Source organism: Girardinichthys multiradiatus, chromosome 4 (genome assembly GCF_021462225.1).
Source record: "Girardinichthys multiradiatus isolate DD_20200921_A chromosome 4, DD_fGirMul_XY1, whole genome shotgun sequence".
In the NCBI taxonomy this organism is placed as follows: domain Eukaryota; kingdom Metazoa; phylum Chordata; class Actinopteri; order Cyprinodontiformes; family Goodeidae; genus Girardinichthys; species Girardinichthys multiradiatus.
Genome location: NC_061797.1, coordinates 40,954,974 through 40,982,031, shown reverse-complemented (window position 1 = coordinate 40,982,031; position 27,058 = coordinate 40,954,974).

Sequence of the window (27,058 nt, the reverse complement as noted above, 5' to 3'; positions counted from 1 at the left end):
TGAACTTTGCTGCTGGTGACATTTATCTGTAACAAAGCAGTTACTTGAGCTGGACTCGCTGGACTTGCTTTCCATTCAGACTAGTGCTCAGTTGTCTTCACACAAGTTGCCCCTGGGCTGCCAGCCCACCCATGACGGGGGGCTCCATGAAGGAACTTGTTTGTAATTGCAACTGAGGAAAGGCTACCTAAAAGCATTTTTCGCTTTAATGAAGTTACTGGCACCGGTAGGTTGGTGAGAAGCCAAAAGGTTTTAGTATTCTTTAGTAGTGCTCTAATATGATTTGTCTTGGCAACCAACAAAAAAATTGTAATTGGCACAGAGAATAGCCATGAGCCCCTATGCCAAATTTGTCATCTATGTTTTTACTTTAAGCTGGGGTTGGAAGAAAAATGTAATTAAGGCCATTGTTGTAGTTCTCTGTGGGAGAGCATTTACTTAAGCTAAGCCTTGTAATTATGAATGATATCCTCTTTGGCCTGCTTTACTTTCTATCCCTGTAGCAAAAATTGGATTTGTTCCACACACCCCTGCAAGACGCAAGATAATCTTAGACCCGAATTGTCATCACCTGCATTTACTGTGTGGAACACTGCATATCCTATTCATTTAGCCTATTCACTTAAAAGCTTGCTGTTCCATATAAGGAACTGTGCTAACAAGATGATCACAACAATTTACCGCCCTGCCTGTCGAGAGGCTGAGTGATTCCATCAGCGTTAAGTTACCTGGCTGCCCTCCCTGCTCACTGTACCTGATGAGAAAGACATTAGTGCATTGGTATGGTAGGGCAAAAGAGAGGGGGGTTCACTAGGGAGGCTTTGGTTAAGGGTGTAAGGCTCCTCCAGGCTTGGGAGACTCTCTCTCACTGGGTGTTTTGCCTGACCTGGCAAGTTGGGCTGAACACAGACTAGGCTTTCATTCCAACTGGCCCATTGGCTTCGGCTACTAATAAAGCTACCATTTGATCCCCTCTAATTTCTAAATCGTTTTCTCTTTTGTTCCTTTACTACTCTGGTTGTTTTTCCAATTTGTTCTGAATGGGAGTACAGTTTCCATTCACATACATGCACTGCTTTGTTATTAATGTATAAGTGTAAGTCTGTTTAGCAGTTTATCAGCAAGAACCTAAATTCACTTATTTTCCCAGTTTTGTCCCTGGGAAGACATTGCCTAATTAATATTACTATTTGCTTTGTCATGAATGCTGTTTTCAGTTGTCTTCGTTTGTTTGAATGTGTAGAGGGCAAGAGAGAATAGGTTATTGTTCGTGTCAGAATTTAAGTTTTTTAATAATAAAGATCTTCATTTGTAATTTTCATTACTTTTGCACACAGTGTCATATGTGGAGCGTTTGATAATAGTTTTGTTCAATATTGCAGTTACTATTTTCACACAGTGCAGAAAGACATAATAGATTAGAAAGTACCTTATATCAAATACACGCAGAGCAATGGGTTTGCTTCAACAGTATATTGAGATTAAATTAAAAAAACAAAACTCAATAGATTTTGGTCATCAAAACATTATATGTTAACTTTAAAAACATCATTTTCTGCTGTAATATCTGAGCAGCACCTATAAAATGAGTTCATTGAGTAGACAAAGTTCACTGTTATGAGTGCACTGTGTTTGCTTCCCTCCACCTACCTTTAACTAGTTATACAAGTTAGTTCACTAGTAGGTGTCCTAGGGCTTCATTAACTCAACACCCTTGAAGAAAACCAGGGAAATTCCTATGTGTAAATTTTAAATTATTTTGATTTATTTCTTTAATACACAACTAAAAATAAAATACTTGCATCCACTGCTTTAAATAACAGCTTGTGCTCTCCGGTTCTAGACTTCTGAGTCAGAACAAGGTCAACGTGTTGCTTGTTTGTTCAGATAAGAAAACCGATGTACATCTGTTGTGTCAAACATACATGCTACATAGCTTTCATATTGCACATCTTTTGGTGCTGTCATATATGACATAAACAGCACGGTTTGGGTTAATCAGCTAAAGTTGTTTTGGCTCAAATATAAATCAAACCTGCCATTGGTTGATTTAGGATAGATTTGTTGGGTTATGGTTTTTTTTTCACCAAGCAAATGCAGGTTAGGTTTCAAAAATGGTTTAAATGACTATTTTCTAATGTTATGACTTGAAAAAAGGCGATTAAAAATAATAATCCACCACCTTGATTACTAAACAAGTAACATTTGGATTAAAATTAATGATTTGTATTAATTTTATTTTTTGTTTCATTTCCTATTAAAAGATGATCAGATAAAAATTCAACGTCTAATAAGACTTTAATTGACAATTCATTTTGGAATACAAAATTTATGTATGGCACTGCATAAAATGATGCCTTCCTCTATTGACTTTATGACCAAACTAGTCAGATTGTGAAGTTGAACATAGCTCATACTAGCTTGTGCTAGACTAATATTATCTTAAAGCACAAGTCCTACTTCTTAGTCCAATTTTCTTTCCACTACAGAGTCATCTGTTAAAAATAATTATGCTGCCTCTTGACTCCTCTCAAACACAACAAACTGGGTCACAATTTTTAACCAATGTTTGGGTACAACTATCCAGCTTCAGTCCAGACAGCATAAACCAAGGTCTTTGAATGAAGACATTTCCGTTTTTATGCATTTTTTCTTTGTATAATATCCCTCTCATCATACGTTATTCTTCTAGGTATAAAGACAGCTAGAACAGATGTAATGCATCCATGTCTTCTTTTTAAAATATATTTTGATGTTAAACATTGTAGTAACTTTGTTTTTTTATATAGCACTGCAATGTGTTAGGTGAATCATACAATATTGATTTTCAAGATTTTCCCTGATTATTTCAAGCATGATTATGATATTAGGTGGGAAATGGGACACAAACAGTTTATTTTATTTTTTTTTTATAATAAAATCTGACTAATAATGAAGTATATCTAGCACATGCAATGATCAAACAAAAATAAATGTCTGTTTTGACATTTAATTCTTCAAAGAAAAAGTGTCTCCCTTATTTTGGATTTCCTGTATAATCTGTCTTTTCTTTTTTCAATTGCCTGCAACTTTGCTATGCTGTCCAAATGTCAGGGAAGCATTAACTCTGGCTGTGCTCACTCAGATCACAAAGTATTTCCTGACATGTGTTGATGCCCTGGCCTGCACCAGTGCCTGGGTCTGTGAGTTTGCCCATGGCACCCACCAGAGGGGGAATGAAAGAGCTCTTATGTTTGTGCCAGTCACATATGCCCTGCACCACCTCCCACCCATTTTACCGCCTGCTCTGTCTGCATTCCCCTCCGACACTGTCCGGGCTGGGCCCAATGCAGACCTGCAGGTGGCCCCATTAGCAGGGAAAGTATGTCAGTGGAGCTGTGCAAGAAGTGTGAATGGAGCCGGCTGTTGCTAAATTATGGCTCTGCTGTGTCAAGATTTACAGAAAAAAGGTTTCAGGACGATTTATATTATTGCAGCAACAGACATGTGGCGTGTGGTGTTAAACAAAATGTCTTGTTGTACTTACAATGTGTTCTTTTTAGTTAAAGGTGACATTTTTTATTTTGGTGAAAAGAATGAAAATACAAGTTACATTAAATTTTCAAAGTCAGTAAATTCAAAACTATGCTGGGAAAAAAAACCCATAGGCAGAAAAAAGGAGGAGTCTGGAGTAAATTCAAGGGTCATGGTGATGAGTAAAGGTGAAGGGGGGCCCATGGGAATGAGGCTCCCATGTTTGCACTGTGCACTACAGGTTCCAGCCAGGACAGGGCCTGGTCCAGCCTCGAAGCTATCTGTTCCACAAGCTTAGATCAAAGCAGTGGCACTGGCAAATACACCCGGACTCCGGCAATGATTCTGGTCCAGCAGCTGCTGGGTAGGAACAGGCCCAGAATGCCATGCTGCAGTTGGGGTAAAGAGCTGAAAGATTCATGGGCTGGATGTATCATTAACTCACTGCATGATTGATGTACAGCTTCACTAATAATGCCACGACTCAATAGCAGACAAGAAAAATGCAAACATTGCAAACACATTTTTTGTTTGATTTTTTTCTATGCCAGACTGCCGGAAAGGAACTGCCTGTCTCCTCTTTGAGTTTTATCCAAAAGACCTTTCTGCTTCTTATATATGGAGGACCAATCCTGACAAAATTAAAAAGAAAAGCAGAAATATATATGTTTTGTTTTTCCTTTTCCTTAGACATGCGTTTTCATCATGACATGTTTATATTTTCTTTTTCCTTTTCCTTAGACATGCGTTTTCATCAAGAAATGTATATATTTTCTTTTTCCTTTTCCTTAGACATGCGTTTTCATCATGACATGTTTATATTTTCTTTTTCCTTTTCCTTAGACATGCGTTTTCATCAAGAAATGTATATATTTTCTTTTTCCTTTTCCTTAGACATGCGTTTTCATCAAGAAATGTATATATTTTCTTTTTCCTTTTCCTTAGACATGCCTTTGTTCTTTTTACATTTCCTCGTCTCTCTTTTTCCTTTACCGTATGCATTTCTGCTTCATTATGCAAAGGAGGAGGGCTGCCTTCTTCTTTCCAGCTCCTCTACTATTGGTCAATAAACAGGAAGGAGGAGGATCCGTGTGCAGGCCGAGGGTGTGTCCCAATTCAGGGACTGGATCCTTCCAAGTCCGTACTTGTGGGCCGATTACGTCACAGCGTGGCACAGAAGGTCTGTCAAATGCGGCCAACAAATGTGTCCTTCTTTTGCCCGACTTGAAGGATGGGTTGTGAGTATCCTTCACAGTCCATCTTTTCCCATGATTCATTGCGGGTCGAAGCAGTTTGGTCAAGCAGGGGCAGCCATGGCAGACCACAATGGCAATAGCTAGTGAAAAATTACACTTTCTGTGACATAAATGAAATTTTACAATGTTTTTAGTGCGGGAATATAACTGTGTAGACGTGAGAAATCTGCTCAATTTATCAAGACATCGCTTAATTTCAAACCTGCTCCGACGGATATTTATGTTTAAGTTTAAGTTATAAAGATAGGAGTTTTTGAACTGACTGCAAAGAATGTTGTTACTGTACCTCCAAGCCACGGTGGCTGAGTTTTTAGCTCCAGTAAAAAGGTGGTCATTCTCACCCCTGAACTTAATAAACTGGCGTGTGTGCTCCTTTGTCCCTAAACAACAACAAAAAAAAAAAACATCTTGCTTAATATCAGTGTAAAAAAAGCCTTTTTAAATTTTCCATTTGTCTTAATTTGCAGAATATATTAAAATATTTATATGCGAATGCCTAAAACAAGCTCTTTCAAACTTTTCACTTCTTTACTGAGATTTATTTGCATTTGAAAGTGTATTTCTCTTCAGCTGTACCTGGAATCACGAATTATAATGCTATCTGAATTATAAATATACTTTTAAAAACACATATAGCACATTTCTTCATCAAAAATGAATATTTAAAAGCGTATTTATTCTCAATCACACTCTCCAGGGATACGGTAAGATTACATAAAATTGTCCATTTATTCAGGTTAACTTTAATATCACCTGTAATGTCAAATCGACTTACATGAACAAAAGACACAATACATTAAGATAATACTAACACAAATTGTTAGAAATCACTTCTATTTAATGTTCACTGTGATGACTGCCAGCAGGAGCTCAGTGTCGACAGTCCAGTCAGATCTCTCTGGGGCCAGCTTCCTGGCGAGGCAAGCCAGCAGTTACTACGGCGGGATTGGAAAACTCCGAACACGTCGGAGCAGGTTTGAAATTAAGCGATGTCTTGATAAATTGAGCAGATTTCTCACGTCTACACAGTTATATTCCCGCACCAAAAACATTGTAAAATTTCATTTATGTCACAGAAAGTGTAATTTTTCACTAGCTATTGCCACTGTGGTCTGCCATGGCTGCCCCTGCTTGACCAAATTGCTTCGACCCGCAATGAATCATGGGAAAAGATGGACTGTGAAGGATACTCACAACCCATCCTTCAAGTCGGGCAAAAGAAGGACACATTTGTTGGCCGCATTTGACAGACCTTCTGTGCCACGCTGTGACGTAATCGGCCCACAAGTACGGACTTGGAAGGATCCAGTCCCTGAATTGGGACACACCCTCGGCCTGCACACGGATCCTCCTCCTTCCTGTTTATTGACCAATAGCAGAGGAGCTGGAGAGAAGAAGGCAGCCCTCCTCCTTTGCATAATGAAGCAGAAATGCATACGGTAAAGGAAAAAGAGAGATGAGGAAATGTAAAAAGAACAAAGGCAAGTCTAAGGAAAAGGAAAAAGAAAATATATACATTTCTTGATGAAAACGCATGTCTAAGGAAAAGGAATTTAATTTTGTCAGGATCTGTCCTACATACTTATGAAGTGAGAGAGGAAAATATTGATGTCATTTTTTTTTTCATCAAGGTGGCTATTTGGTTGGCTTTGCATCATCCATGGACTTGCATTTTCACTTACTCATCCAATCCTCTCTCAGCGCACAAAACAGCTGGAGTATCTCAAAGAGAAACCTACATTCTACCAGCTGTAGCTTAATATAATCTTTTCAGTATACATAGGTGAATCTCAATAAATCAGAATAAAATATAAAAGTTGGTAATTTTCAGTCATTCAGTTCGAAAACTAGATGTTATACATTATGTTAATTCATAAGGTGGCTACATCTGTTATGTTTGATGATTAAGGCTTACACTTCATGAAAACCTATAATTGACTATAATTACTAAAATAGGAATACAGCAAGAACAATATAAAAAGGGTTTTAATAGCAGAAATAGCATATTATGGCCATATTATGGGTCAGGACATCCTAGGAAAAACCAATGACTTGAAAGTTGTTCTGCAAATAGTTACTGATACCCTGCACAAGGAGGATAAGCCACTAAAGGTCATTGCTAAAAATTCTGGCTGTTTACAAAGTGCTGTATTCAAGCGTATTAATGGAAGGTAGAGTGGGAAGAGAAAGTGTGGTAGAAAAAGGTACACAACAGGGATAAGTGGATAGCTGTCAAAAGCCCTAAAAGCATCTATGGAGTATTGTCAAGAGAAAACAAATTAGCGACACAAGACCCAATTGGGCAGATGAAGGCTGCTATTAAAGTAACCTGGGCTTCCTTAACACCACAGGATGATTGCCATATAGTGTACATTGGATGGACACAATTTTTAATTGGCTGGCTTTTCCATTATAAACAGAAATATTTTATGTAATATTCTAATTCACTGAGAAATTAATTGTGGGTTTTCAAAAGCCACATGCCATAATTATGAAAATTAACAGAAATAAATATTGTCCTGTGTGTATTGAATCAACTTTTTGAACTGAGTCACTGAAGCTAATAAACTTTGATGATACTGTACTTTATTGAGATATGCATGCATGTAAAGAAAAAAACAAAACAAATTCAAATTATCTAGTTTTGTTTTACCCAATATTTTAATTTCTTGAAAAACAATACCTCAGCACTTATCTAAATTTTACAGCTAAGATGTAATCAGAAGTTTTTTTTTGTTTGTTTTTTTTTTCTACATTTGAAAGCATCTAATCATTATTCAGTCAAAATCGCTGCATGACACGTCTTGTTGTTAGCTTGTACAGTCTGTCCAGTTGATCTAATTTATTTCCCTTTTCAATAAAGGGCCTCCCGAGGCAAGGTAGTGCACAGAGACAGACATGCGAGCCCTTGACCGTCTGTGAGTGTCTACTCATTAATTAGGCCAGGGAATTCCACCGGCCCACGTTCCGAGGGGGAGCAAAAGGTACCAGATGGACTCTGGGAGGGGTGTTAAAATGAAAAAAACAAAATGAACAGAAAAACAGGAAACACCCAGGAAGAGACATTAACAACCACACAAAAAAAAAACCTTTCTTGAAAGATCAACTATTTAGATCTTACATTCCAATTGTTTTGCAAAAATAATACCTAAATTAGCAAATACATTTTAGAAACTGCTCCTAGCCTCAAAAGGAATTTGTATTCTTCTCTGGAAAAGATTCATAATCTGCCAGAAAGACAACTAGGCTGCACTTGACCCATTAATACCCTGTTTGCATTTTTCCGCAGTAAATCCTCCACCCTCTTTGAGTAAATGCCAAGTCAAAGGAGCTTAAGAAAAGATAGAGCAATGAATATGTCATTCATAAATACAGTGTTGTTTTTCATGTTTCATATGTGACTTGATTTTATTTTCTGTTATTGTTATTTCACTTCTTAATCTTTTTGGATTGGGACTCTACTGGGGTTAACCTTATTTAGTCAAGCTCTTTCAGACTTTGCTCTTAAGGCACATATGAAGATGTTTCCTGTTTTGATAAACAATGCAAAAATTGAACACTGAAGAAAATGTGAGATTGAAAGCAAAAAGATCCTTATTTTTATCCACAAACATCAGCATTCACAAAATAAGGATTATATTTTGATGTAATAAATCTTAAGCCTGAAAACCTGGGAGATTGACTTTTGTTCTTTTTCTACAACTGATTGTACCATTATATTTGAAATTTGCAATAAAATAGTGGCAAGAAAAACAAGAGATCCACTTTGATAGTGTTGACTGAATATAGAAAAACACATTTATTTTGGTAAATGTGATAAAGAAGGATAGTCTGAGGATGAGTTGGAAAGATTTATGAAAAGAAGCTGACCATAGATAACACATGGAGGATAGATGTGAAAGATAAATGGGACAGAGCGACTGAGAAAGAAAAAGCCTCTTGATTGCTGGTTTCAGGCTGTTTGACTGCCTGGTGACAGCATGCTCCTGCTCCGACCATACGGCCTGTCTCTTTAGCTAACAGCCCAGCTGCATGGGGAATGTCCCCAGACCTGACATTTTGACACAGGCGCCACGTTGACAAATAGCTGGAGTTTTCACCTCCTGCTACACTGTCTGCTTTACTTGCTGCATGAAGTGAGGGGGCTGAGGCTAACAGATATGCTGTCAGACAACGGGCGGAGGGGTGGGGTGGGTTGGGGGGATTGGTGCTGATCGAGGTCTCATAGGGTGGCAGGCTCCTACAAAGAGGGTGTACTGGTCAGAAATTCTTGACAGAATGCTTATTCTAGTTTTTGAGGCTTGATGCTCACTGGTGATTGGAGTTATCTAATGCTTCAGTATGCCCCCCAGTAGAATTTACTCCTACATGAGGAGGTGAAGTTATCTTTTTCTTAGCCCATCAGGGGTGCACACAACACACAGTAGCCATGGATAATAATGATAATATACTGTAAGCTGTCATCCTGCCCCATGACAAAGCAAGGTTAGTTTATTTCTAGATAATTAAAAGTGTTTTATAAGAAAATCAAGAAACAAAGGTAATCAAAGAAAATTAATTGAAAACAAGAAATACCTTAAGAACATATAAGCATCACTTTTAGTAGCTTGTGTTTTGATTTAACTGTGAACACTTATGACAATGTTTTTAAGTTGGTAGCATGCTGGTTTAGCAACAGATTTTACCTTGAGAAGTGCTCATCTCTGACATATTTTTGGGATCAGAAGCACTGACAGATTTGCCAGCCCATAAACCCCCCTGCCCCCTCTTGGGCGGCCCCCCAGCTCTCACCTTCAAATTGTCTGTCCCTTATTCAGTTCTTCCACCGATATCTGTGGCCAGCGCTGTGTGCCTCCTTCTCTCAACCTGAGTCTGTCTCTCTGCTCAGTGCTGGGCAGCCCCTCCTGCATCGCTTTTGTCTGCTCAGCTCTGACTTTCAGACTGCTGGTGGTGCTATGCCCCTCATGGAAAAGAGCCACAATTTTTGTATTCCAGTGGTAACATATCAAGTCCATAGAAATAACTTTAAAGCATCATATCTTACTATCAACCCTACAGTTACTTTTCCTTTTGCTTTCACCATGAGCTTCTGCTGACACGTTTAAAATGTATAATTTATGTATATTGATTCCCTGAGGCTCTTAAATGTTACTGTATATGCATTGTGCACATACTTTTACAGTCTTGAATGTAAAAATAGTTGTGTGAAATCTTCTGCCTGAATGTGTCTTTGAGATAGTGTCAGAGTTGGCCCAGTGACTGTTGCCATACCTTGATACTGGTGGGTCTTTAAGTGCTGGTGGTTGGCTGTTATTATGAGTCTGTATTGATTAATCCCTTTGCCTGTATAACCTCCAGCTAACTTTGAGGCGTCCCCAGCGTGCTTATGTTCTCAGCCGAGCACACGCTGTGATTAATGCCCATCTCTTGAGTCTAGCTGCCACTGAGCACCATGTCAGGCCAGATTTGTCAGCTCACAACTATAGATTTGTCTATGCCTCTTCTTCAACTTCGGAGCCACCAGTGCCCTGTTGTGTAAATCTGTCCCTTTCTCCTCTCACTTGGTTCTAGTCCCAAAGGTTGGAAGATAGTAGAGGCATTAAACAATTCACTTAATAGATAAGCTACAATATGCTTGACTGTCTTTTCTCACACCTCCCCTATATTTCCACACATCCTTCCTCCCTCTCATCTCTTGTATCTCCTGCTGCTGAAATAGAATTGGATCAAAGCGGGAAAGAAGGGGGTTGGAAAAGAGGGAGGGGTCCTCATTGGGTTTTGTTGAAATATTTATAGGTCAGGGTTGACTGGTTAAATTGAATATCTATGCTGATCTCACTTTCCTGTTTAACTTGTGCCTAGGCAAATATGTTTCCTTGGTGATAACCTTTTATGTACTAGTCTGACTTAATTGAAATGCATAAAGATAAAAATGTGTCACACATCACAGTCAAGCCAGGCAGCCTCAGATGCTCGATTATTCAAATGATAATTGACCCCACCTGTAGCTTGCTTATATTCAGTAGTCAATCACGCCATCCCCTGTTAAGATATGGGGAAAATAGGTTCTGTCATTTACATTACAAACCAGAACTGAATGTGGAGTACCCTAGGCGAGCTATTTGTGTGGAGAAGAATGGGAAAAGTATGTGGCCAATTATGATTTCCAATCTTTTTAATAATTTAACTGCTTTTGATATGTGAATTACTGGCAGCATGGCTCTCAGTTCTCCACCCTGTTTATTTCCAGTGGTATTATATTCTCTCTAACAAATGACTAGATGTTAATCTTCGTATATAATTTTCGTTTGTCTGAAATAATGACTTCTAGTGGCATGCTGTCACAGGCTGATAAATTGACAAGCAATATCATAGCACACAAGTCAACAAGGCAGAAATGTTTTTTAGCCAAGGCAAGAGCTTTTTTCTGTTTCAGGGCACTCATAGTAATGAATGAATGCATATTCATGTATGGACAAACACACATACACACGTGCATGTGAGCATATTTCACCATCTGATGCTACTGCTGAGCACTCTTTGATCCTCATTGTGCAGAACATCACACCTGCGTTGGGTAATTCCTTCAAACTACAAACCCCAACATGTTAGCTTCCTCTCAGCATCACCCTCTGTGTCTTTCTGATCTTTGCGAGCTCAAGCAACGTGTCCTAATGTTGTCAGTTTCATCTTAGAAAACACACAATATGGGTGCTATTTGCATAAATCTTCACACTGAAGGCGTGCAAAAGTGCTCTGCAACTGTGCCTGTTTGTTTAAAGTCAGCCAAAGCTCTATAATTAGCAGTGTTTAATTATGGAAATGGCTTCAGAGAAGAATTTCAAACGCGCCCCTTCCCTGGATCATTAGTCACAGGGGCAAAAAAATGAAATGCTTTCAGCAATGAAGGGTTCATATTTCAAGCTTATAGCTGCTAAAAGGGTGTACTCAGAAAATCAATTTTATGAAAGTCCGTTCAGCACTAAAGGGAGTTCCATGCAACTAAGCAATTTTGAAATAATGTCGGTGGGGACCTGATTCATGGATGCTAACAGGACTTTGCTCTTCTTGCCTGGGACATTATCCTCTAAGCTAGGGTCAGAGTTCAACCTCTGGTTTAAATCAACCTCTGTTTAGCATAACTCGATTCTTAAAGGGCTGCTGGCAACTCCACGCTGAATAGATAAGTAGTTGTCGGTGGGCAGAGAGCATGCAGTGTGGCAGATCAAAGTGTCTGAGTGCCGCCTGAAGACTTTAGGGGCCAAAGTTCAGGTAAACTATAGTGTGAAACCTAACCTTGACCCCAAGAGGTGCTACTAACTTTAAACCACAACAATAATGTCTTAATTTGAGCCACTACCTCACACACTGACAGTAAACATACAATTTGCAAATACCTCCCAGAGCACAGGCGCCCTCCAAGCTATAAATCCAGTCCCTGTTGCTTCTTTGATTGCCAGACCCCCACCCTTCTCCCCCACATCAAGCTGGGTGTCATTCTCTTGTAGGAAGGATATGGACGACACATGTGCAGGAGATGTTTGGAGACAAATGGGAATGTCAGGTCTCCCAGCCTCTGCTTCGGGAAACCACATCACCAGCACCCACAGGCTCTGTGGGAGGCTTTACGCTAATAGCTTTTTGTGGGGATTAGTGTCTTTTGGTGTGCGTCCTGGGTCTATAGTGGAGGCAGCAATGGTGGTGCTGGGGACACTTTGGTGCAGTGTTTAAGCTGGGAGGTCACATATAAAAACTACTACAGCTGCACTGGGATGGCTGGCCCACACTTTTCACAGGGGATTCCCATTAGGCAGATTGATTGTTTCCTCTCCTCCTTTGATTCATGCCTTCCATCTGAGTTTTAATGAGCCATCGGCCGTATGGCACCACTTAGGGCATCTGTGCATTGCCCTGCACTGTACTGTACACAGCTTATGGGAAGCACATCCTGCACTGTAAATGAACACACACAGGACTGGTCACTGTCACACCTGGATCATGTGTTGTCTGCAAACTATGTTTTCTGTTTGTTTGAAATGAACTGGCCTGTTTTGTTAGACCTAAAAAAGGCTTAGTGTATCAGAGTAAAACTATTTTATGTATTCTCCAGCAGTAAAGAGGGGACATATCTACAGTGGCTTGTAAAAAGTATTTATACTTTATAATTGAACATTTTCTCGTGTTGTTATGTTACAACTATAACTATAAATCTATCTCTTGGGAGAGTTTATGAAATAGACTGACACAAAGTGGTGCCTGATAGTACAATGAAAGAAAAAAGCTACATAGCATTCAAAATCTGAAAAGTGTGGAGTGCAAATATTTTCAGCCAATTTATGTCTGATAACCCAAAATAAAAATGCAACCAACCACTTGATACAATGTGTGGAGAGGAAACAATTGGGCTTTTAGGGGACAGTGGAAAAATATACATATTTGAAAGTAAACTACAAAAAGTCCCATTTAAAATCAAACAATGGACCCAGAAAACATGTGGAATTGTAACATTTTGGTCTATGCAAAACACTGTGTGGATGAAATCTAACACCACATATCAGGCTTAAGACATCAACCCCAAGGTTAAATATGGTGGTGTGGGGGGCTATTTCTTCAGCGGATACAGGGAAGCTGATACAAGTTAATGGGAACATACAGAGGTTGGACAATGAAACTGAAACACCTGGTTTTAGACCACAATAATTTATTAGTATGGTGTAGGGCCTCCTTTTGCAGCCAATGCAGCGTCAATTCGTCTTGGGAATGACATATACATATCCTGCACAATGGTCAGAGGGATTTTAAGCCATTCTTCTTGCAGGATAGTGGCCAGGTCACTACGTGATACTTGTGGAGGAAAACGTTTCCTGACACACTCCTCCAAAACACCCCAAAGTGGCTCAATAATATTTAGATGTGGTGACTGTGCAGGCCATGGGAGATATTCAACTTCACTTTCATGTTCATCAAACCAATCTTTCACCAGTCTTGCTGTGTGTAATGGTGCATTGTCATCCTGATACATGGCACCGCCTTCAAGATACAATGTTTGAACCATTGGATGCACATGGTCCTCAAGAATGGTTCGGTAGTCCTTGGCAGTGACGCGCCCATCTAGCACAAGTATTGGGCCATGGGAATGCCATGATATGGCAGCCCAAACCATCACTGACCCACGCCCATGCTTCACTCTGGGCATGCAACAGTCTGGGTGGTACGCTTCTTTGGGGCTTCTCCACACCATAACTCTCCCGGATGTGGGGAAAACAGTAAAGGTGGACTCAACAGAGAACAATACATGTTTCACATTGTCCACAGCCCAAGATTTGCGCTCCTTGCACCATTGAAACCGACGTTTGGCATTGGAATGAGTGACCAAAGGTTTGGCTATAGCAGCCCGGCCGTGTATATTGACCCTGTGGAGCTCCCGACGGACAGTTCTGGTGGAAACAGGAGAGTTGAGGTGCACATTTAATTCTGCCGTGATTTGGGCAGCCATAATTTTATGTTTTTTGGATCCAATCCGGGTTAGCACCCGAACATCCCTTTCAGACAGCTTCCTCTTGCGTCCACAGTTAATCCTGTTGGATGTGGTTCGTCCTTCTTGGTGGTATGCTGACATTACCCTGGATACCGTGGCTCTTGATACATCACAAAGACTTGCTGTCTTGGTCGCAGATGTGCCAGCAAGACGTGCACCAACAATTTGTCCTCTCTTGAACTCTGGTATGTCACCCATAATGTTGTGTGCATTTCAATATTTTGAGCAAAACTGTGCTCTTACCCTGCTAATTGAACCTTCACACTCTTACTGGTGCAATGTGCAATCAATGAAGACTGGCTACCAGGCTGGTCCAATTTAGCCATGGAATCTCCCACACTAAAATGACAGGTGTTTCAGTTTCATTGTCCAACCCCTGTAGATGAAGCTAAAAATGAATTAAGAAAACCTGTTAGAGACTGCAAAATATTACAGAATGGGGAAGCGGTTGATCTTCCAGCAGTAGATGCAGCTGGACCAAAGCTGAAAAAACCATAAGAGGCAAATATTTAATTTCTTACTTATAAAAGCCTAAAATACTTGCAGCTGTAGTTGCAGCAAAAGGTGGCTCTACATAGTACTACATTGTTCTACTCAGGAGGGCTGAATAAAGGTGCATGTCACATTTTTGTTACTGAAAAACCCTGAAAATCTTGTATATTCTTCTTACCAAATCACAATTAGTCAGTTAGCCTGTCACATAAAATTACAATACAATGCATGTTTGTTTGTTGTGGTACTGTGACGAAATCTGAAAAAAATCCAATAATTATGAATAGTATTGCTAGGCATTGTATATTGCTTTTATCAACTTCTTGGCTGATATACACAGAATGCTAATATTTCTGGCATAATAACTACCTTTATATATCCCTTAGTGCACTATTGATAATGAATCAACTCTGTTCTATAACAGTCTTTATGTTCCAAAGCAGGTCATAATCACAAGTAATCTCTCTCAAATGAAACTTAACAGACAACTGATATTGATTCAAGCCTACATTTGAGAACATTCTATTCTGAATAATTTTATACCTTGGGAATTTAAGAGTTTAAAGACTCCACAGCGAATCATTAAGCGTGTTTGGAGTCGCTGTAAAATCATTTTATGAAGCTGCAGCCCCCCTTCGTTCATGGTGCAGCTGAAGGACTCCCTTTCTTAGTGTGTGGCAGCTTTGCTCATCAAAATGCGTTGGAAATTTGTAGATCTCTGTCTGCCTCCTTCTAAAGAAAACACCATTTGCAAAGAGGAAGCATAAAATATTATTTGGCATCTATCCCCGCTGCCGGAGTCATGTCAAGAGATTTTACCTCACTGATTCAGACAGGCATATTTGTTCTGAAAATATGATATTAAATAACATTCCCACCCTCGATTTGTGAGGGAAAGATAAATGATAAACTAGTCAGTGACTGAAGCAGGCTAGAGGGTAGAGCTCCTTCAATGAACTGTAGATGAACTGAGTGAGTTAAGGCAGAGTCATAAACACATGCTCCTCTGTGTTATTGATTGGGGAGAATAAATGACTGTTTGCTAAACATATTAGAACAGAGAAGATGAGGCTCTCACACTGATCAGGGTGATCTGCAGGGTGGCCCTAGATCTTGTTTTTTTTTATTTGTTTAACTGTGAGAGTGCATGTGAACTCTAGTAAATACTGTGTATCATATGTGTGCATATTTGTTTGTCTGCATTATTTTGTGAGTGGAGCTTTTGGTGTCTTTTGGTGCGCACAGGTTGCATGTTCCGGTAAACCAGACTTTGCAAACTTGAGTTGTCTTCAGCCTCTAACGCCTTACGCAAATTTGACATAGACACACATGGACACACATTTAGACAAACACACACTTGCACAAACACAGTCTCACCTTGGCCAATTTGTGCTCACACAGCTTTGGCTGCTTCTACTCTGTATGTGGAGAAAACTGTCTCTAGAGGTCACTGCAGTTCCATGGGGGACAGACACAGCTAGGCCCAACAACAACATCCTGTTTGACAGAGCCACTCTTTGAACAGCCTCAAATTAAAAAGAGAAAAAAGCTGGAAAAACTGCAGAAAATCAAAGTTTGAGAGTGCCAAATAGCCACACGCAGACCAATGTGGTAAGACAAACCCTGTTCCCCGTTGGCAGTAAACACTCAAGTTTTTTTTTTTTTTTGTTAATCCTAAAGAAGCTGTTTTGAAATTGAATAGTGAATATTTCACACACACTGCTGGTAAACAAATATACATATCCTTCCACAGCTGTTTTTTTTTTTTTATAATTGCTGTAAACTACTAAAGTATGCACATAGTGAATTAAGTTACTGCATTTTGATATCCAGAACATAAGCTCTCTCTGGGGCAGAGATGTTAAATTGGTGAAATTAGATGCCAAACTTTTCTCTGCCACAAACAACTTATGAGAATAAATATAAAAAACAGGAGCCTAATCCTTTGTTTAGCTTTGGTTTTGCTTTTAAAACTATTATTTCAATCTGTAGGAGTCAAAAAAGGAAGAAACATGCTGGCAAGCACCTCTCCCTTTACCAAATTTATTACACTGGGTTATTTTTAAAGGTTCCTTTCCTAAACATTTACTGTCAGTAGTACACGAAGAGCTGCTGTTCCATATGCTTTGTTTGCACTGTGGTTGTGGTCGAAGTCAGGCTGAACCCGCTTGCTTCCAGCTTCATAGTCCACCATGCCAAGTTCAAAATTAGTAACAAATTTAATATGTGCTCCGCTGGCGTCCGCTGCTTTTTGCTGAGTGCAAAATGCTCTGATAGTTTGTTGCAGGGTCTCTCCCTCTGTGGAAGACCACAGCCAGGCCCAATATGGAAACTCCAGTTGGAGGAGATATAAAAAAGTAAAAGCAAAATCTAGAGCAGATGCTGACAACTTCTGCAGCTTTTAGGCAAAGAAAAGCTGAAGCACTAAAGCAAGACCACCAAGACAAACTCGGCTCTCACAGTGACTCTCTGTTGCTGGCAAATGCCATTGTGCATGGCCGCAACCTCAAACTATTAGCAGCACCTAAACGACAAAACCATGCTCCTGTTAATGTTATAATCACAGAGGGAAATGATTTATGGCTTTCATTTTTAGGTAACACTCTCCTCATAACTTCCAGTATGGGGAAAAAATATCTGCACCCATTCACACCACCTTATAGACTATTAAAGCCCAAGGACAATATTGCTGTTGTAAATTTTTGTTTCAAACTAAAAACCACGAAACTCGCTGCAGGATTTCAGAAGGTGACAACAGTGAGAAAATGTGATTTTGACTGGCTTGAATTTGATGGCAGAAACTTTGAAATAATTTCCAATAATGTACTTTTGTCAGTGTGCCTCTGCTAGGCTTCCTTTGTCATCCATTACAGCCTTTGGATACAGGAGACTTGCAATGCATTGTAAAAATGGATGGAACTCCTCTGCTGCCGAATATTTCATGTTCTCCAGATATTATAAGTGACATTTGTCCTTTATGTAACACTTTTGGAAGTTTTAATTTATTTAACAGAACAAAGAAAACAACAGTAATATTTTAGGAGGCTGATTGTTAACTGAATTGCTCTTTGTGTCCTCGATTTTTCTCCTGTGGCCATAAAAGCTGAGGGGCTGCTAATTCACTTTAATGTAGTTTGGCCTCTGACCAGTAGAGGGAGGTCACTGATTTATTTCTGCCATGTTCCAACATGAATCTGCCCTTGTCTCCTTGCTATTGGATTATTAGTGATTCTAAAGAAATATGTTAGTTATTATTTTTAGCAAACCACATCATGCATGCACAGTAGGCTCTTTCAAGGCTCATTTATTACAGAGGAGATAAGCATGTTGCAACAACCAGACTACTCTGGAGCAGGTCAGGAGTCCCCTGTTAAAAGTGACTCCACGTTAGGCCAGACATATTTTGTCAGGCCAACCTTTGAAAGGCAGATGAGCCATGCTTTCTCGGTTTTGCTGGATGAAAGTACAAATGGAAACATTTAGGGCTGGGAGCTGTATCAGGAATAAGATTGCCAATAAAAGGGGAGTAATTATTATGCTCCATAATTTGACACAGCTTGAGGGTTTGGGCTGTTTGCTTGTGTTCTGTAAGAGTGAGAAAGAGAAATCCCACCCGTGAATAATGGGATCTGTGCTATTTTACGATCCCACTGTGTATAAGAAAAAGAGAACTTTGAAAATTCGTGGTCTCGGTGTCATGTCTTTCTCTCGCTCACTTCCTCCACATCTTCTCCTTCAGTGCTTCAGCTGTTTACCTTTCTGCACTGGTAAAGTGTTGCAACACAAAACCCGTTTAAGCCTTTTCGTCCAATTCCACCACAATGTATGGTTTCAGCATTCATGCAGTTTAATAAGAGCTCTTTCTGCTTTTTGTGAAAAACAAAGACAAATTCTGCATTTCATTTAGTTTTTACAGCAAACTTAAAAGCTTAATTTTTTTTTCACACACAATAAGCTTGCATCCTTTGTCATACATCTCCTTTTGCTGTTTGATTTTCACGTTTTCAAAGTGACTCCCTGTAAATTATTTTAAGTCAGTATGCATAGGTTTTGAAGTCAGCAACATCACAGTAATGATACATTCTTTAATCGTGAGGATGGTGTTCCTGGAAATGCCTTTGTATTCCTTGGTGTGTCTGCTTGATATATGAGAGCCATGAGTAACAGTAATCTGAGCTGATGTAGACATCAGACAGGAGTGCAGACTCTGTAAGCGAGAAACCGTTTGACTTGCACAAAAGCTGTATTAACTGTCACCAGAACTCCATTCAGAGAGGTACAACGCAACTATAGTCCATCGGAGACCTTTTCTGTTGACGCCATGCCGTTACATTGTCATGATGTTAGTTTACTTGATAGCATTGGAAGTAATGTGGGAGGGGATACTTTGGTGTTCAGGTGGAAGAGGCAGTTCATTATACTACAGGTGCTGCTAGTCAGTGTGCTGCATGTCTGTAAGGAACAATAACTAAGACTGGGGTAGAAGCTACAAAATAGATGAGCTGCTGGTCTGACATGCTGATCTTCATGTGTCAGAGCCTCAGTGGTACTGGCAAAGACTGAATTCAGGATATCCGACATATAAATTGAAGAAAATGTATAGTTTTGCCACCAACAGAATGCTTTTTTGCTAAACATTGTTCTAGTCTGCTGTCCAAACGACAAACTTTGCAGCTTGCCACCTGCACAGCTCCATGTAAAAGAATGCATCATGACATGATGTTAAGTGTGATTTGTGTTCATGTCGTATGACGTGACAAGAGTGAGTATCTGTGAGTTCCTGGCAAATTTTCAGTTTGAGAATGTCTTCTTTAGGTTTATTGCATTTCAGACTCCTGAGGAAGAAAAGGTGCTGTGTGGGGTTACTAAACAGATGTGTTGTGTCACATGTCACAGTGATGATTATGTTTTTTTTCCTTTAATGCAATCATATTTTATTTAATTGTATTCTTATTGAAGTGCAGGTCATTCCTGCACCATGCAGAGCATGACAGGACTTAATTGTTGTTGGATATCAAGCCCACAGTAGTTGTAATATCTCCCAATGTATTAATGGTGTTTGAGCCATAGGTCGAGGAGCAGTCAGAGATGTTCAAGGTGTTGAACAGGTGTTGAAGACATAACCATGAGGTGCGCCAGCGTTGAGGATGACGTCGGATGAGGTGTAATTATCCAGCCTTGCATGCTGAAGTCTGTTGAAACGTTCATCCATGTGACTTCTCTGATTTGACATTGACAAATTAGACACATATATAGATACATTTTGGGGGGGATTGGTTAGTAATCTAAATGGAATTTCTTCAACTTAGTTTTATTTTAAACTGTTTAACCAAAATAATATACAAAATAATCCAAACAAATGAGTAAAAAAAGACCAAACAAAATATAATTACTAATGTCATGGAGTTTTGAAGCCTTAAGAAAAAATAAAGGCATTTTACACTATGCTGAAATGACATACGTTAACTACAGAATTTGTTGTCTGTCATGTCAATGTCATTATTTATTAAACAGAGATGAAGCGAAAATGTGAAGAACTTGTTAATGCAAACATCTCTTAGGAAACCAAGCTTATTTAAAGCATACATGTGTATGAGATTTACAGTGTACATTGACAACTTAAAATAAAAGTGAAGTGAGGTGCCCACTGGCCCAGATAAGACCAAAACCTGCCCATACCATGTAATTTCAACATAATTTACATTTGATTCATAAAACTTTCTGTGATGTATTTAAATAACATAACTTGCAACAAATGCTTAAGTTAACTTATTGGCTGTCACTTTTTTTTGTATTTAATATTTCATTCGTATAATCTATGTGTGTTCAAGTTATAGCACAACTAACCCTATTTCGGAGCTAAGCAAAGAATCAGCACCAAGCACCAAAGGCCACCAGATGCCCAACGTGAATGGGAAGAAAAACAGAAGGAGAGCCTGAGATTAAAAAATGAGATTCTGGGGATTATTAAAGGGCATTAAAATGGCACAGAAGATTATTCTGATGCTGGTGACGCTAACTTAAGGTCAATAAGCAAGAACTGCCATTGCACCAGACATAACTATAACTGGAACAAAAACACTCTTAACCGTTTTTTTTATTACAGATTTTATGATTAAATATTATTTCTGTTTGCTTCCGAGTAAGTTTAATGTATCCATGTACACAATTTTTTTGTTTGAGTTGCTCTGAATAGTAACAGATGTCATATAGTTAGTGTGTATTTAGCAGTGTAACTAGTGACAATGGAGAAAACAACTCAAGGCAATTTTCAGTGCCTCGCAAATATATTCATAACCTTTTAACTTTTCAAAATTTTTTCACAATAATAGACAGACAAAAATCAGTACATAACTATGAGTTTAATGAAGGACAAGACATGTCTTACAAATTGCTTTCCAAAAACAATTTGAATGTGGAGTCTGGACTTTTAATCAGCCCCCTCCTACTCTGATGCTACAAAATAAAATCAGGTCTAACACATCAACTTCAGAAGTCACATATTTAGTATCATGTATAACTTAATCTCAGTTTAAATACAGCTGTTCGATGAAGACCAAGACATGTGTCAGACTGGTCAGGGATCCTGTTGAGAAGATCAAAGCAGGGTTGGAACATGTCATGAAGCACTATCCACAATCCATTATCTGAGAAAGGAACAGTATGGCAAAACTGTAGGCCAACCAAGACGGAGATTCACCTTTAAGTAGGACAACAGCCCTAAACAAACACCCAGAGCTACAATAACATGGTTTACAGTAAATCAAAGCATATTCATGTATTCGAATGGCCCAGTCAAATCTGGGTCTAGCTCTGTTAACAGATGCTTTTCATTCAATCTGACTAAGCTTGAACTATTTTACAAAGAAGCTAGAATATAAATTTCAGTTTCTAGATGAGTAAACTGGATAGAGATATACCCCCAAAAGATTTGCAGTGGTAACTGTAAGTATTCAAGCAGGGAATGGAATACTATTCCATATATTTTTATTTATTAACATTTGAAAACCAAGTATTTTTCTTCCACTTCGTAATCATGCACTTCTTTGTGTAGAACTTTCACGCAACATCCTAATAAAATACATTGAAATCTGTGGTTGTAATAAGCCAATATGTGAAAAAGTTTTGAATGGCAACTTTAATCTTCATTCTGTGAAAACACTTAGGCAAGTCAAAGTGATCTAGCGAACTTTGATGGGAGCTGAAACAGAAACCTTTAGATCTCACCAAGATTTCACACAACACTTTATTCCTGCACTTGGCAGACAAGAGCAGACATCAGGCATAACTATAAGGAATAAGATCTACAAAAGAAGCAAGGCCCTGGGAAAATGGCAGCACTAACATTACTATGTGCCATGCTCTATATCTGGTACACTCAGAACATGCAGAGGGCACATATGAATTGATAAAAGGAGCAGGAGTCGATCACACTTCTCAAGCAGTGATGGAACTGAGGCCTGAATTTTTGAACAGAGAACAGAGGTCAAACCCAGGTTAGAGTTAGTAGTAGGGGTTACAGTGCAACACCCAGAGCACACAAAGGCAGCTTTTCATTCCCTCTCTGTCCATTCCACCAAGTCTGCAATTGTCTTTGACAAAACTCATTAGTGGAGACCTTGTAACAACATCGGCAATCAGAAATTCCATGGAAAGAGACATGCACAGAAACAATGTGACACACAAATTTCATTGCGCTTTTTGACAAAATGTAATGAACTGTGTATATTGTCCCCCTCATCTCAACTCCGAGCCATTGGTACAAAGACTTTGTTTTATGAGCCTGAGCTGCCCAGCGTGGGACACATTAAATGGCACCTCCATGCTGGCTCTTTTGTCAGACTAGAGGGCATATTATTGTTTGTGATGCTGTTGTTGTTATTATGTCTCCTATTTATACAAAGAGGCCATTGATATAGTGTCATAATAATTCATATTCTTTTACATCGCAGGCACATGCTCATTAAGTGGGAGCCTAAATGAAAAGTGCACATAAAGATGGATGTTCCTAATGCTGCTTTGTAAGAAGTTAACCTCTCATTGACCTTTAGCTTAGCATTCTACAACAAACTCAACATGAGACTGGTGTCAAGTCCTTCTTGAGCATAGTTCATCAAAAACAAAAAAATCATGAAATACACAAATGTTATTTACTTTTTTTTCTACTTTTCTGTACTATTTAACACATAACCTTGATATTATTAATAAATATTTTTGTATGTTAAAAATTCTAATTTAAAGTGTTCATTATCCATCTGTTTGCATTTTGGTGTTAAGTTATATAAAAAAATATATTGGTATCCAGAGCTTAAAATGTGTATCCATTTATCTTGTTCGATGAAATGCCAACTGTAAACGTTTGACATTCATGTAAAAAGTACTTTTTTAGTGCCTATCAAATATATTCATACCCAAACCTTTTCACATTTTTGTCATGTTACAAATACAAACTTTATTGGGTGGGTGATTTTATGTTATAGACCAACTAAAAGTAGCACTAATTGTGAAGTGGAAGGAAAAGGTTAGTTTTAGTAGCACCTGAACAACCTAGGTGAAACTCCTTGTTGCTCAGGTTGTATGATGTCCTGTTGGAAGTTTTAATTTCCTGCAGCCTTTGGCAGGTTTTCTTTTAGGATGCCCCTGTATTTAACTTCATTCATCTTCTCGTTCACTCTGATCAGCTTCTATGCTCCTGCGGAAGAAAAGCATCCCCTCAGCATTATGCTACCGCCTGCATGTTTTTCATGTTGGGGGTAGTGTGTTTAGTATGATGTGCAGTGTTAGTTATCCTCCACACAAAATGTTTTGCATGTAGATCACAAAGTTCAATTATGGTCTTGTCTGATGAGAGCACTTTCTTTCACATTTTTGTTGTGTCCCATACATGTGTTATGGCAAACTGTAAATTGGACTTTTTACAATGGCTGTCTTCTTGCCACTGTCACATAAAGGCCTGATTTGTGGAGTGCCGACCACTACTTGTCCTGCCAAAAGATGCTTCCGGCGGTGTTGTAGATCGCCGCGTCTCCTCCAGAGATTCACATTTTGTCTGCTTTTCTAAAAAATGCTCTTCTTGCCTAGCCTGTCAGTGTAGGTTGACAGTCTTGTCTTGGTATGTTTGCTGTTGTTCCAAACCTTTCCCATTTTCAGATAATGGATTGATAAGAAATCTATTAGATGTTTAAAACTTGTTTAACAACTTAACCCTACTTTAATCTTCTCCTTGACCTATCTGTTGTGTTTCTTTGTCTTTACGATGTTATTTGTTCAGAAATGTTCTCTATAAAACCTCTGGGGCCTTCGCAGAGTGACTGGAATGATACTGAGATTAAATTACACACAGGTGGGATCTATTAACTACTTAGGTGACTTCTTAAGGTGATTGGTTGCACTGGATGTTATTTAGGGATTTCAGAGTAAACACTGACTTAACAGACCACCTGTCACTTGTAACAGTCAGATGGCCTGTGGACTTGAAAAGAGCATTGGGTGCAAAGCAGCAACTTGGCCCAAAAAGGATCAATGATGTATGACAATATAAGAAGGGCAGTGGGGTGCCTTGAGGGGGCAACAGGGGATGTGTGTGTGGGTTTATGTATATGTGTGTGGTGGCAGTATACGTAATTTAGTATAAACATATGGAATATTTAAAGAATAAAATTATATTTGGGTATAGAGACGCCCTCTGATTTCATACAGGGGATGGTCACAGGTTAAAGTTGTCAAACCAATTTAAGCATTCCTGTTTACCAAAGCTTGTTTTCTTTCCTTCTTCTTTGCATATTTGTGCCTCATTCACAGATTATCTGAAATCTGTTTTGGATTATGCAAACACGCTTTCACAAGCACCCTCTAACCCCCCCACCACAAGATAAAAAATGTAATTTACCAAGAGGAAGGCGTGTATTAGGGAGATTTTGCTGTGCATATACTCTACCTAAAGAATTTATTTTTTTCTGTAATGCTGTAGTTTGCCACAGATTTCATGTCTCATCTCAGATTAAAAGATGTCAGACAAACAGAAAATCTTCTGCTTGCCCCCTCCTCTTGCTACCCATGACAGCAAAAATAGCTAAATGCCTATTTACTCATCCTTTTTGTCATTGTCAATTGATTTGATTTAGAAATAATTAAATGAATTACAATCTCTATGGTTTATATATGTAAAAAATAAATAAATAAATAAAGTTTCCGACTAAGCAGCATGGAGCTGTTCTAATATACTGTATTGGTTTAGACTTTTTAAATCGGTTCTATACTGTCTATAAAAGGATGCATATTGGACTTACTAATTGCTTCAGAAACACATCAGAGCCATCATCTAGCCAGTGCTGTCCCCCAGGTACATCACCATGGTAGTAATCCCATTGTACATGCACCATTACCTTCAGCAGCATAAGGCAGCTTTTCTTTACTGCCTGCTGTTTAATCAAAATTGGTGTTAAATATTTGATACATGCCAACCCAACAACTTAACGTGGATGCGTCATGGATGATTGTTGTTGAGGGGGACAGAAAGTGATCCCCATTAGCAGCATGTGATTACCACTCCCGCAGTAAACGTTATGACCCATCTAGCAGGAAATTTTATATCATTTTTGCCTCGAGATAATTATTTTTTTCTTTGCACATTTTCTTATCGCTTTGTTCCTAGGATATCTTGATTATACTTCAGTGCTACTGTATGTTAAGGCAAGTTCCCAGCACTTTGAATCCTGCTTTCTCTCACAGGTCTCTTTCTATACACATGTGCATCTCAGTAAATCAAAATATTATGAATTGTTCAGTTTATGTCATAATTTAATTTAAACATTGGAACTCCTATTATATACGTTCCTTGCACATGGAGTTGTCATTTCTGTTTTTTTGGGGGTTTTTTTATGATAGTGCTGTGAGTCACTATCATTATGACTATTATGATAGTGACTCACAGTTTGTGGCTCACAGTTTCTGTCAGTTTCTCAGAAAAGTATTTTCAATACAGATATGTCAGCCTACTGAAAAGTCTGCCATGAATTGTCGTTATGCACTCAATACTTCTCCTTTTGCATGAATTACTGCATGTGTTTCATAAACGACCAGCCTGTGTCTCTCTTGAAGTGCTGTATTAGCCTGTCTTGTTCCTCTTGACAATATGCCATAGATATCTATGGGGTTTAAGTCAAGCAAATTTTCAAGCCAGTCAAGCTCTTTGACACCATGGTCATAAACCAGGTATTGCTGCTTTTATCTATGTGAACAGCTGCCAAGTCCTGTTGGAAATTTAAATCGGCATCTCCATTAAGCTTGTCAACAGAGTCAACAATGACGTTTTCCAACATTTCCTGATAGAAGGCTCCACTGACTTTGGATTTGATAAATCACAGTGGACCAACACCAGCATGACACATTTCCCCTATACCATCACTGGCAATGGAAAATATCACACTGGACCTCAAGCAACCTGGAATCGGACCCTCTCAACTCCTACTCATCACTCTGGGACATTTAATTTCCAAGTTAAATGTGAAATGTACTTACAGCTAAAGAAAAAAAAAAGACTTTATGAGCAATGAGCAACAGTCCAGTGCCCTTAATCCTTAGTCCAAGTCAAGTCAAGTCAAGTCAAGTAAGAAGATTCTGATGTTGCCTCAAGCTCATGAGTATCTTAACCAAAGTAATGTGACAGTTGTATCCCATGTCTTGAATACATCTGTGTGTGGAAGCCCTGACTCCAGCATTACACCTTGTGAACATCCCCAAAATCACCTTTATGAACTTTGCTCCACAATCCTGTCAAGGCTGTGGTTACCCCTTTTTCTTATACATATTTTTCTATCACACTTCATCCTTCCACTTAACTTCCCATTAATATGCTTGGATTTGAGCACTCTGTAAATAGTCCACTTCTTTTACAATGGCCTTTAGTGGCTTACCCTCTCTGTGGAGGGTATCGGTGAGTTGCTGGACAAGAGCAGAGTGTTTATGGTCTTCCCCATGATTGTGTAGGTAACATTGCCAGTGTTCACAACATAACATTTCTCTATATTTTTTTTCTATGAATTGGTTTTATGTAATATTATAATTTGTGGAGAAACTGAATTTGTGTTTGTATAAACTGAATACCACAATCAGCAAATTTAATATAAAGTAATGAAATCTACAACTCTACATGTGGTGAATCTGTATGAACTTTTGAATTGAATTCCTGAAATAAATTCACCTTTTAATGATATTCTAACTTTGAATTGCACATGGCATCTAATTTATAGCTGTTAGG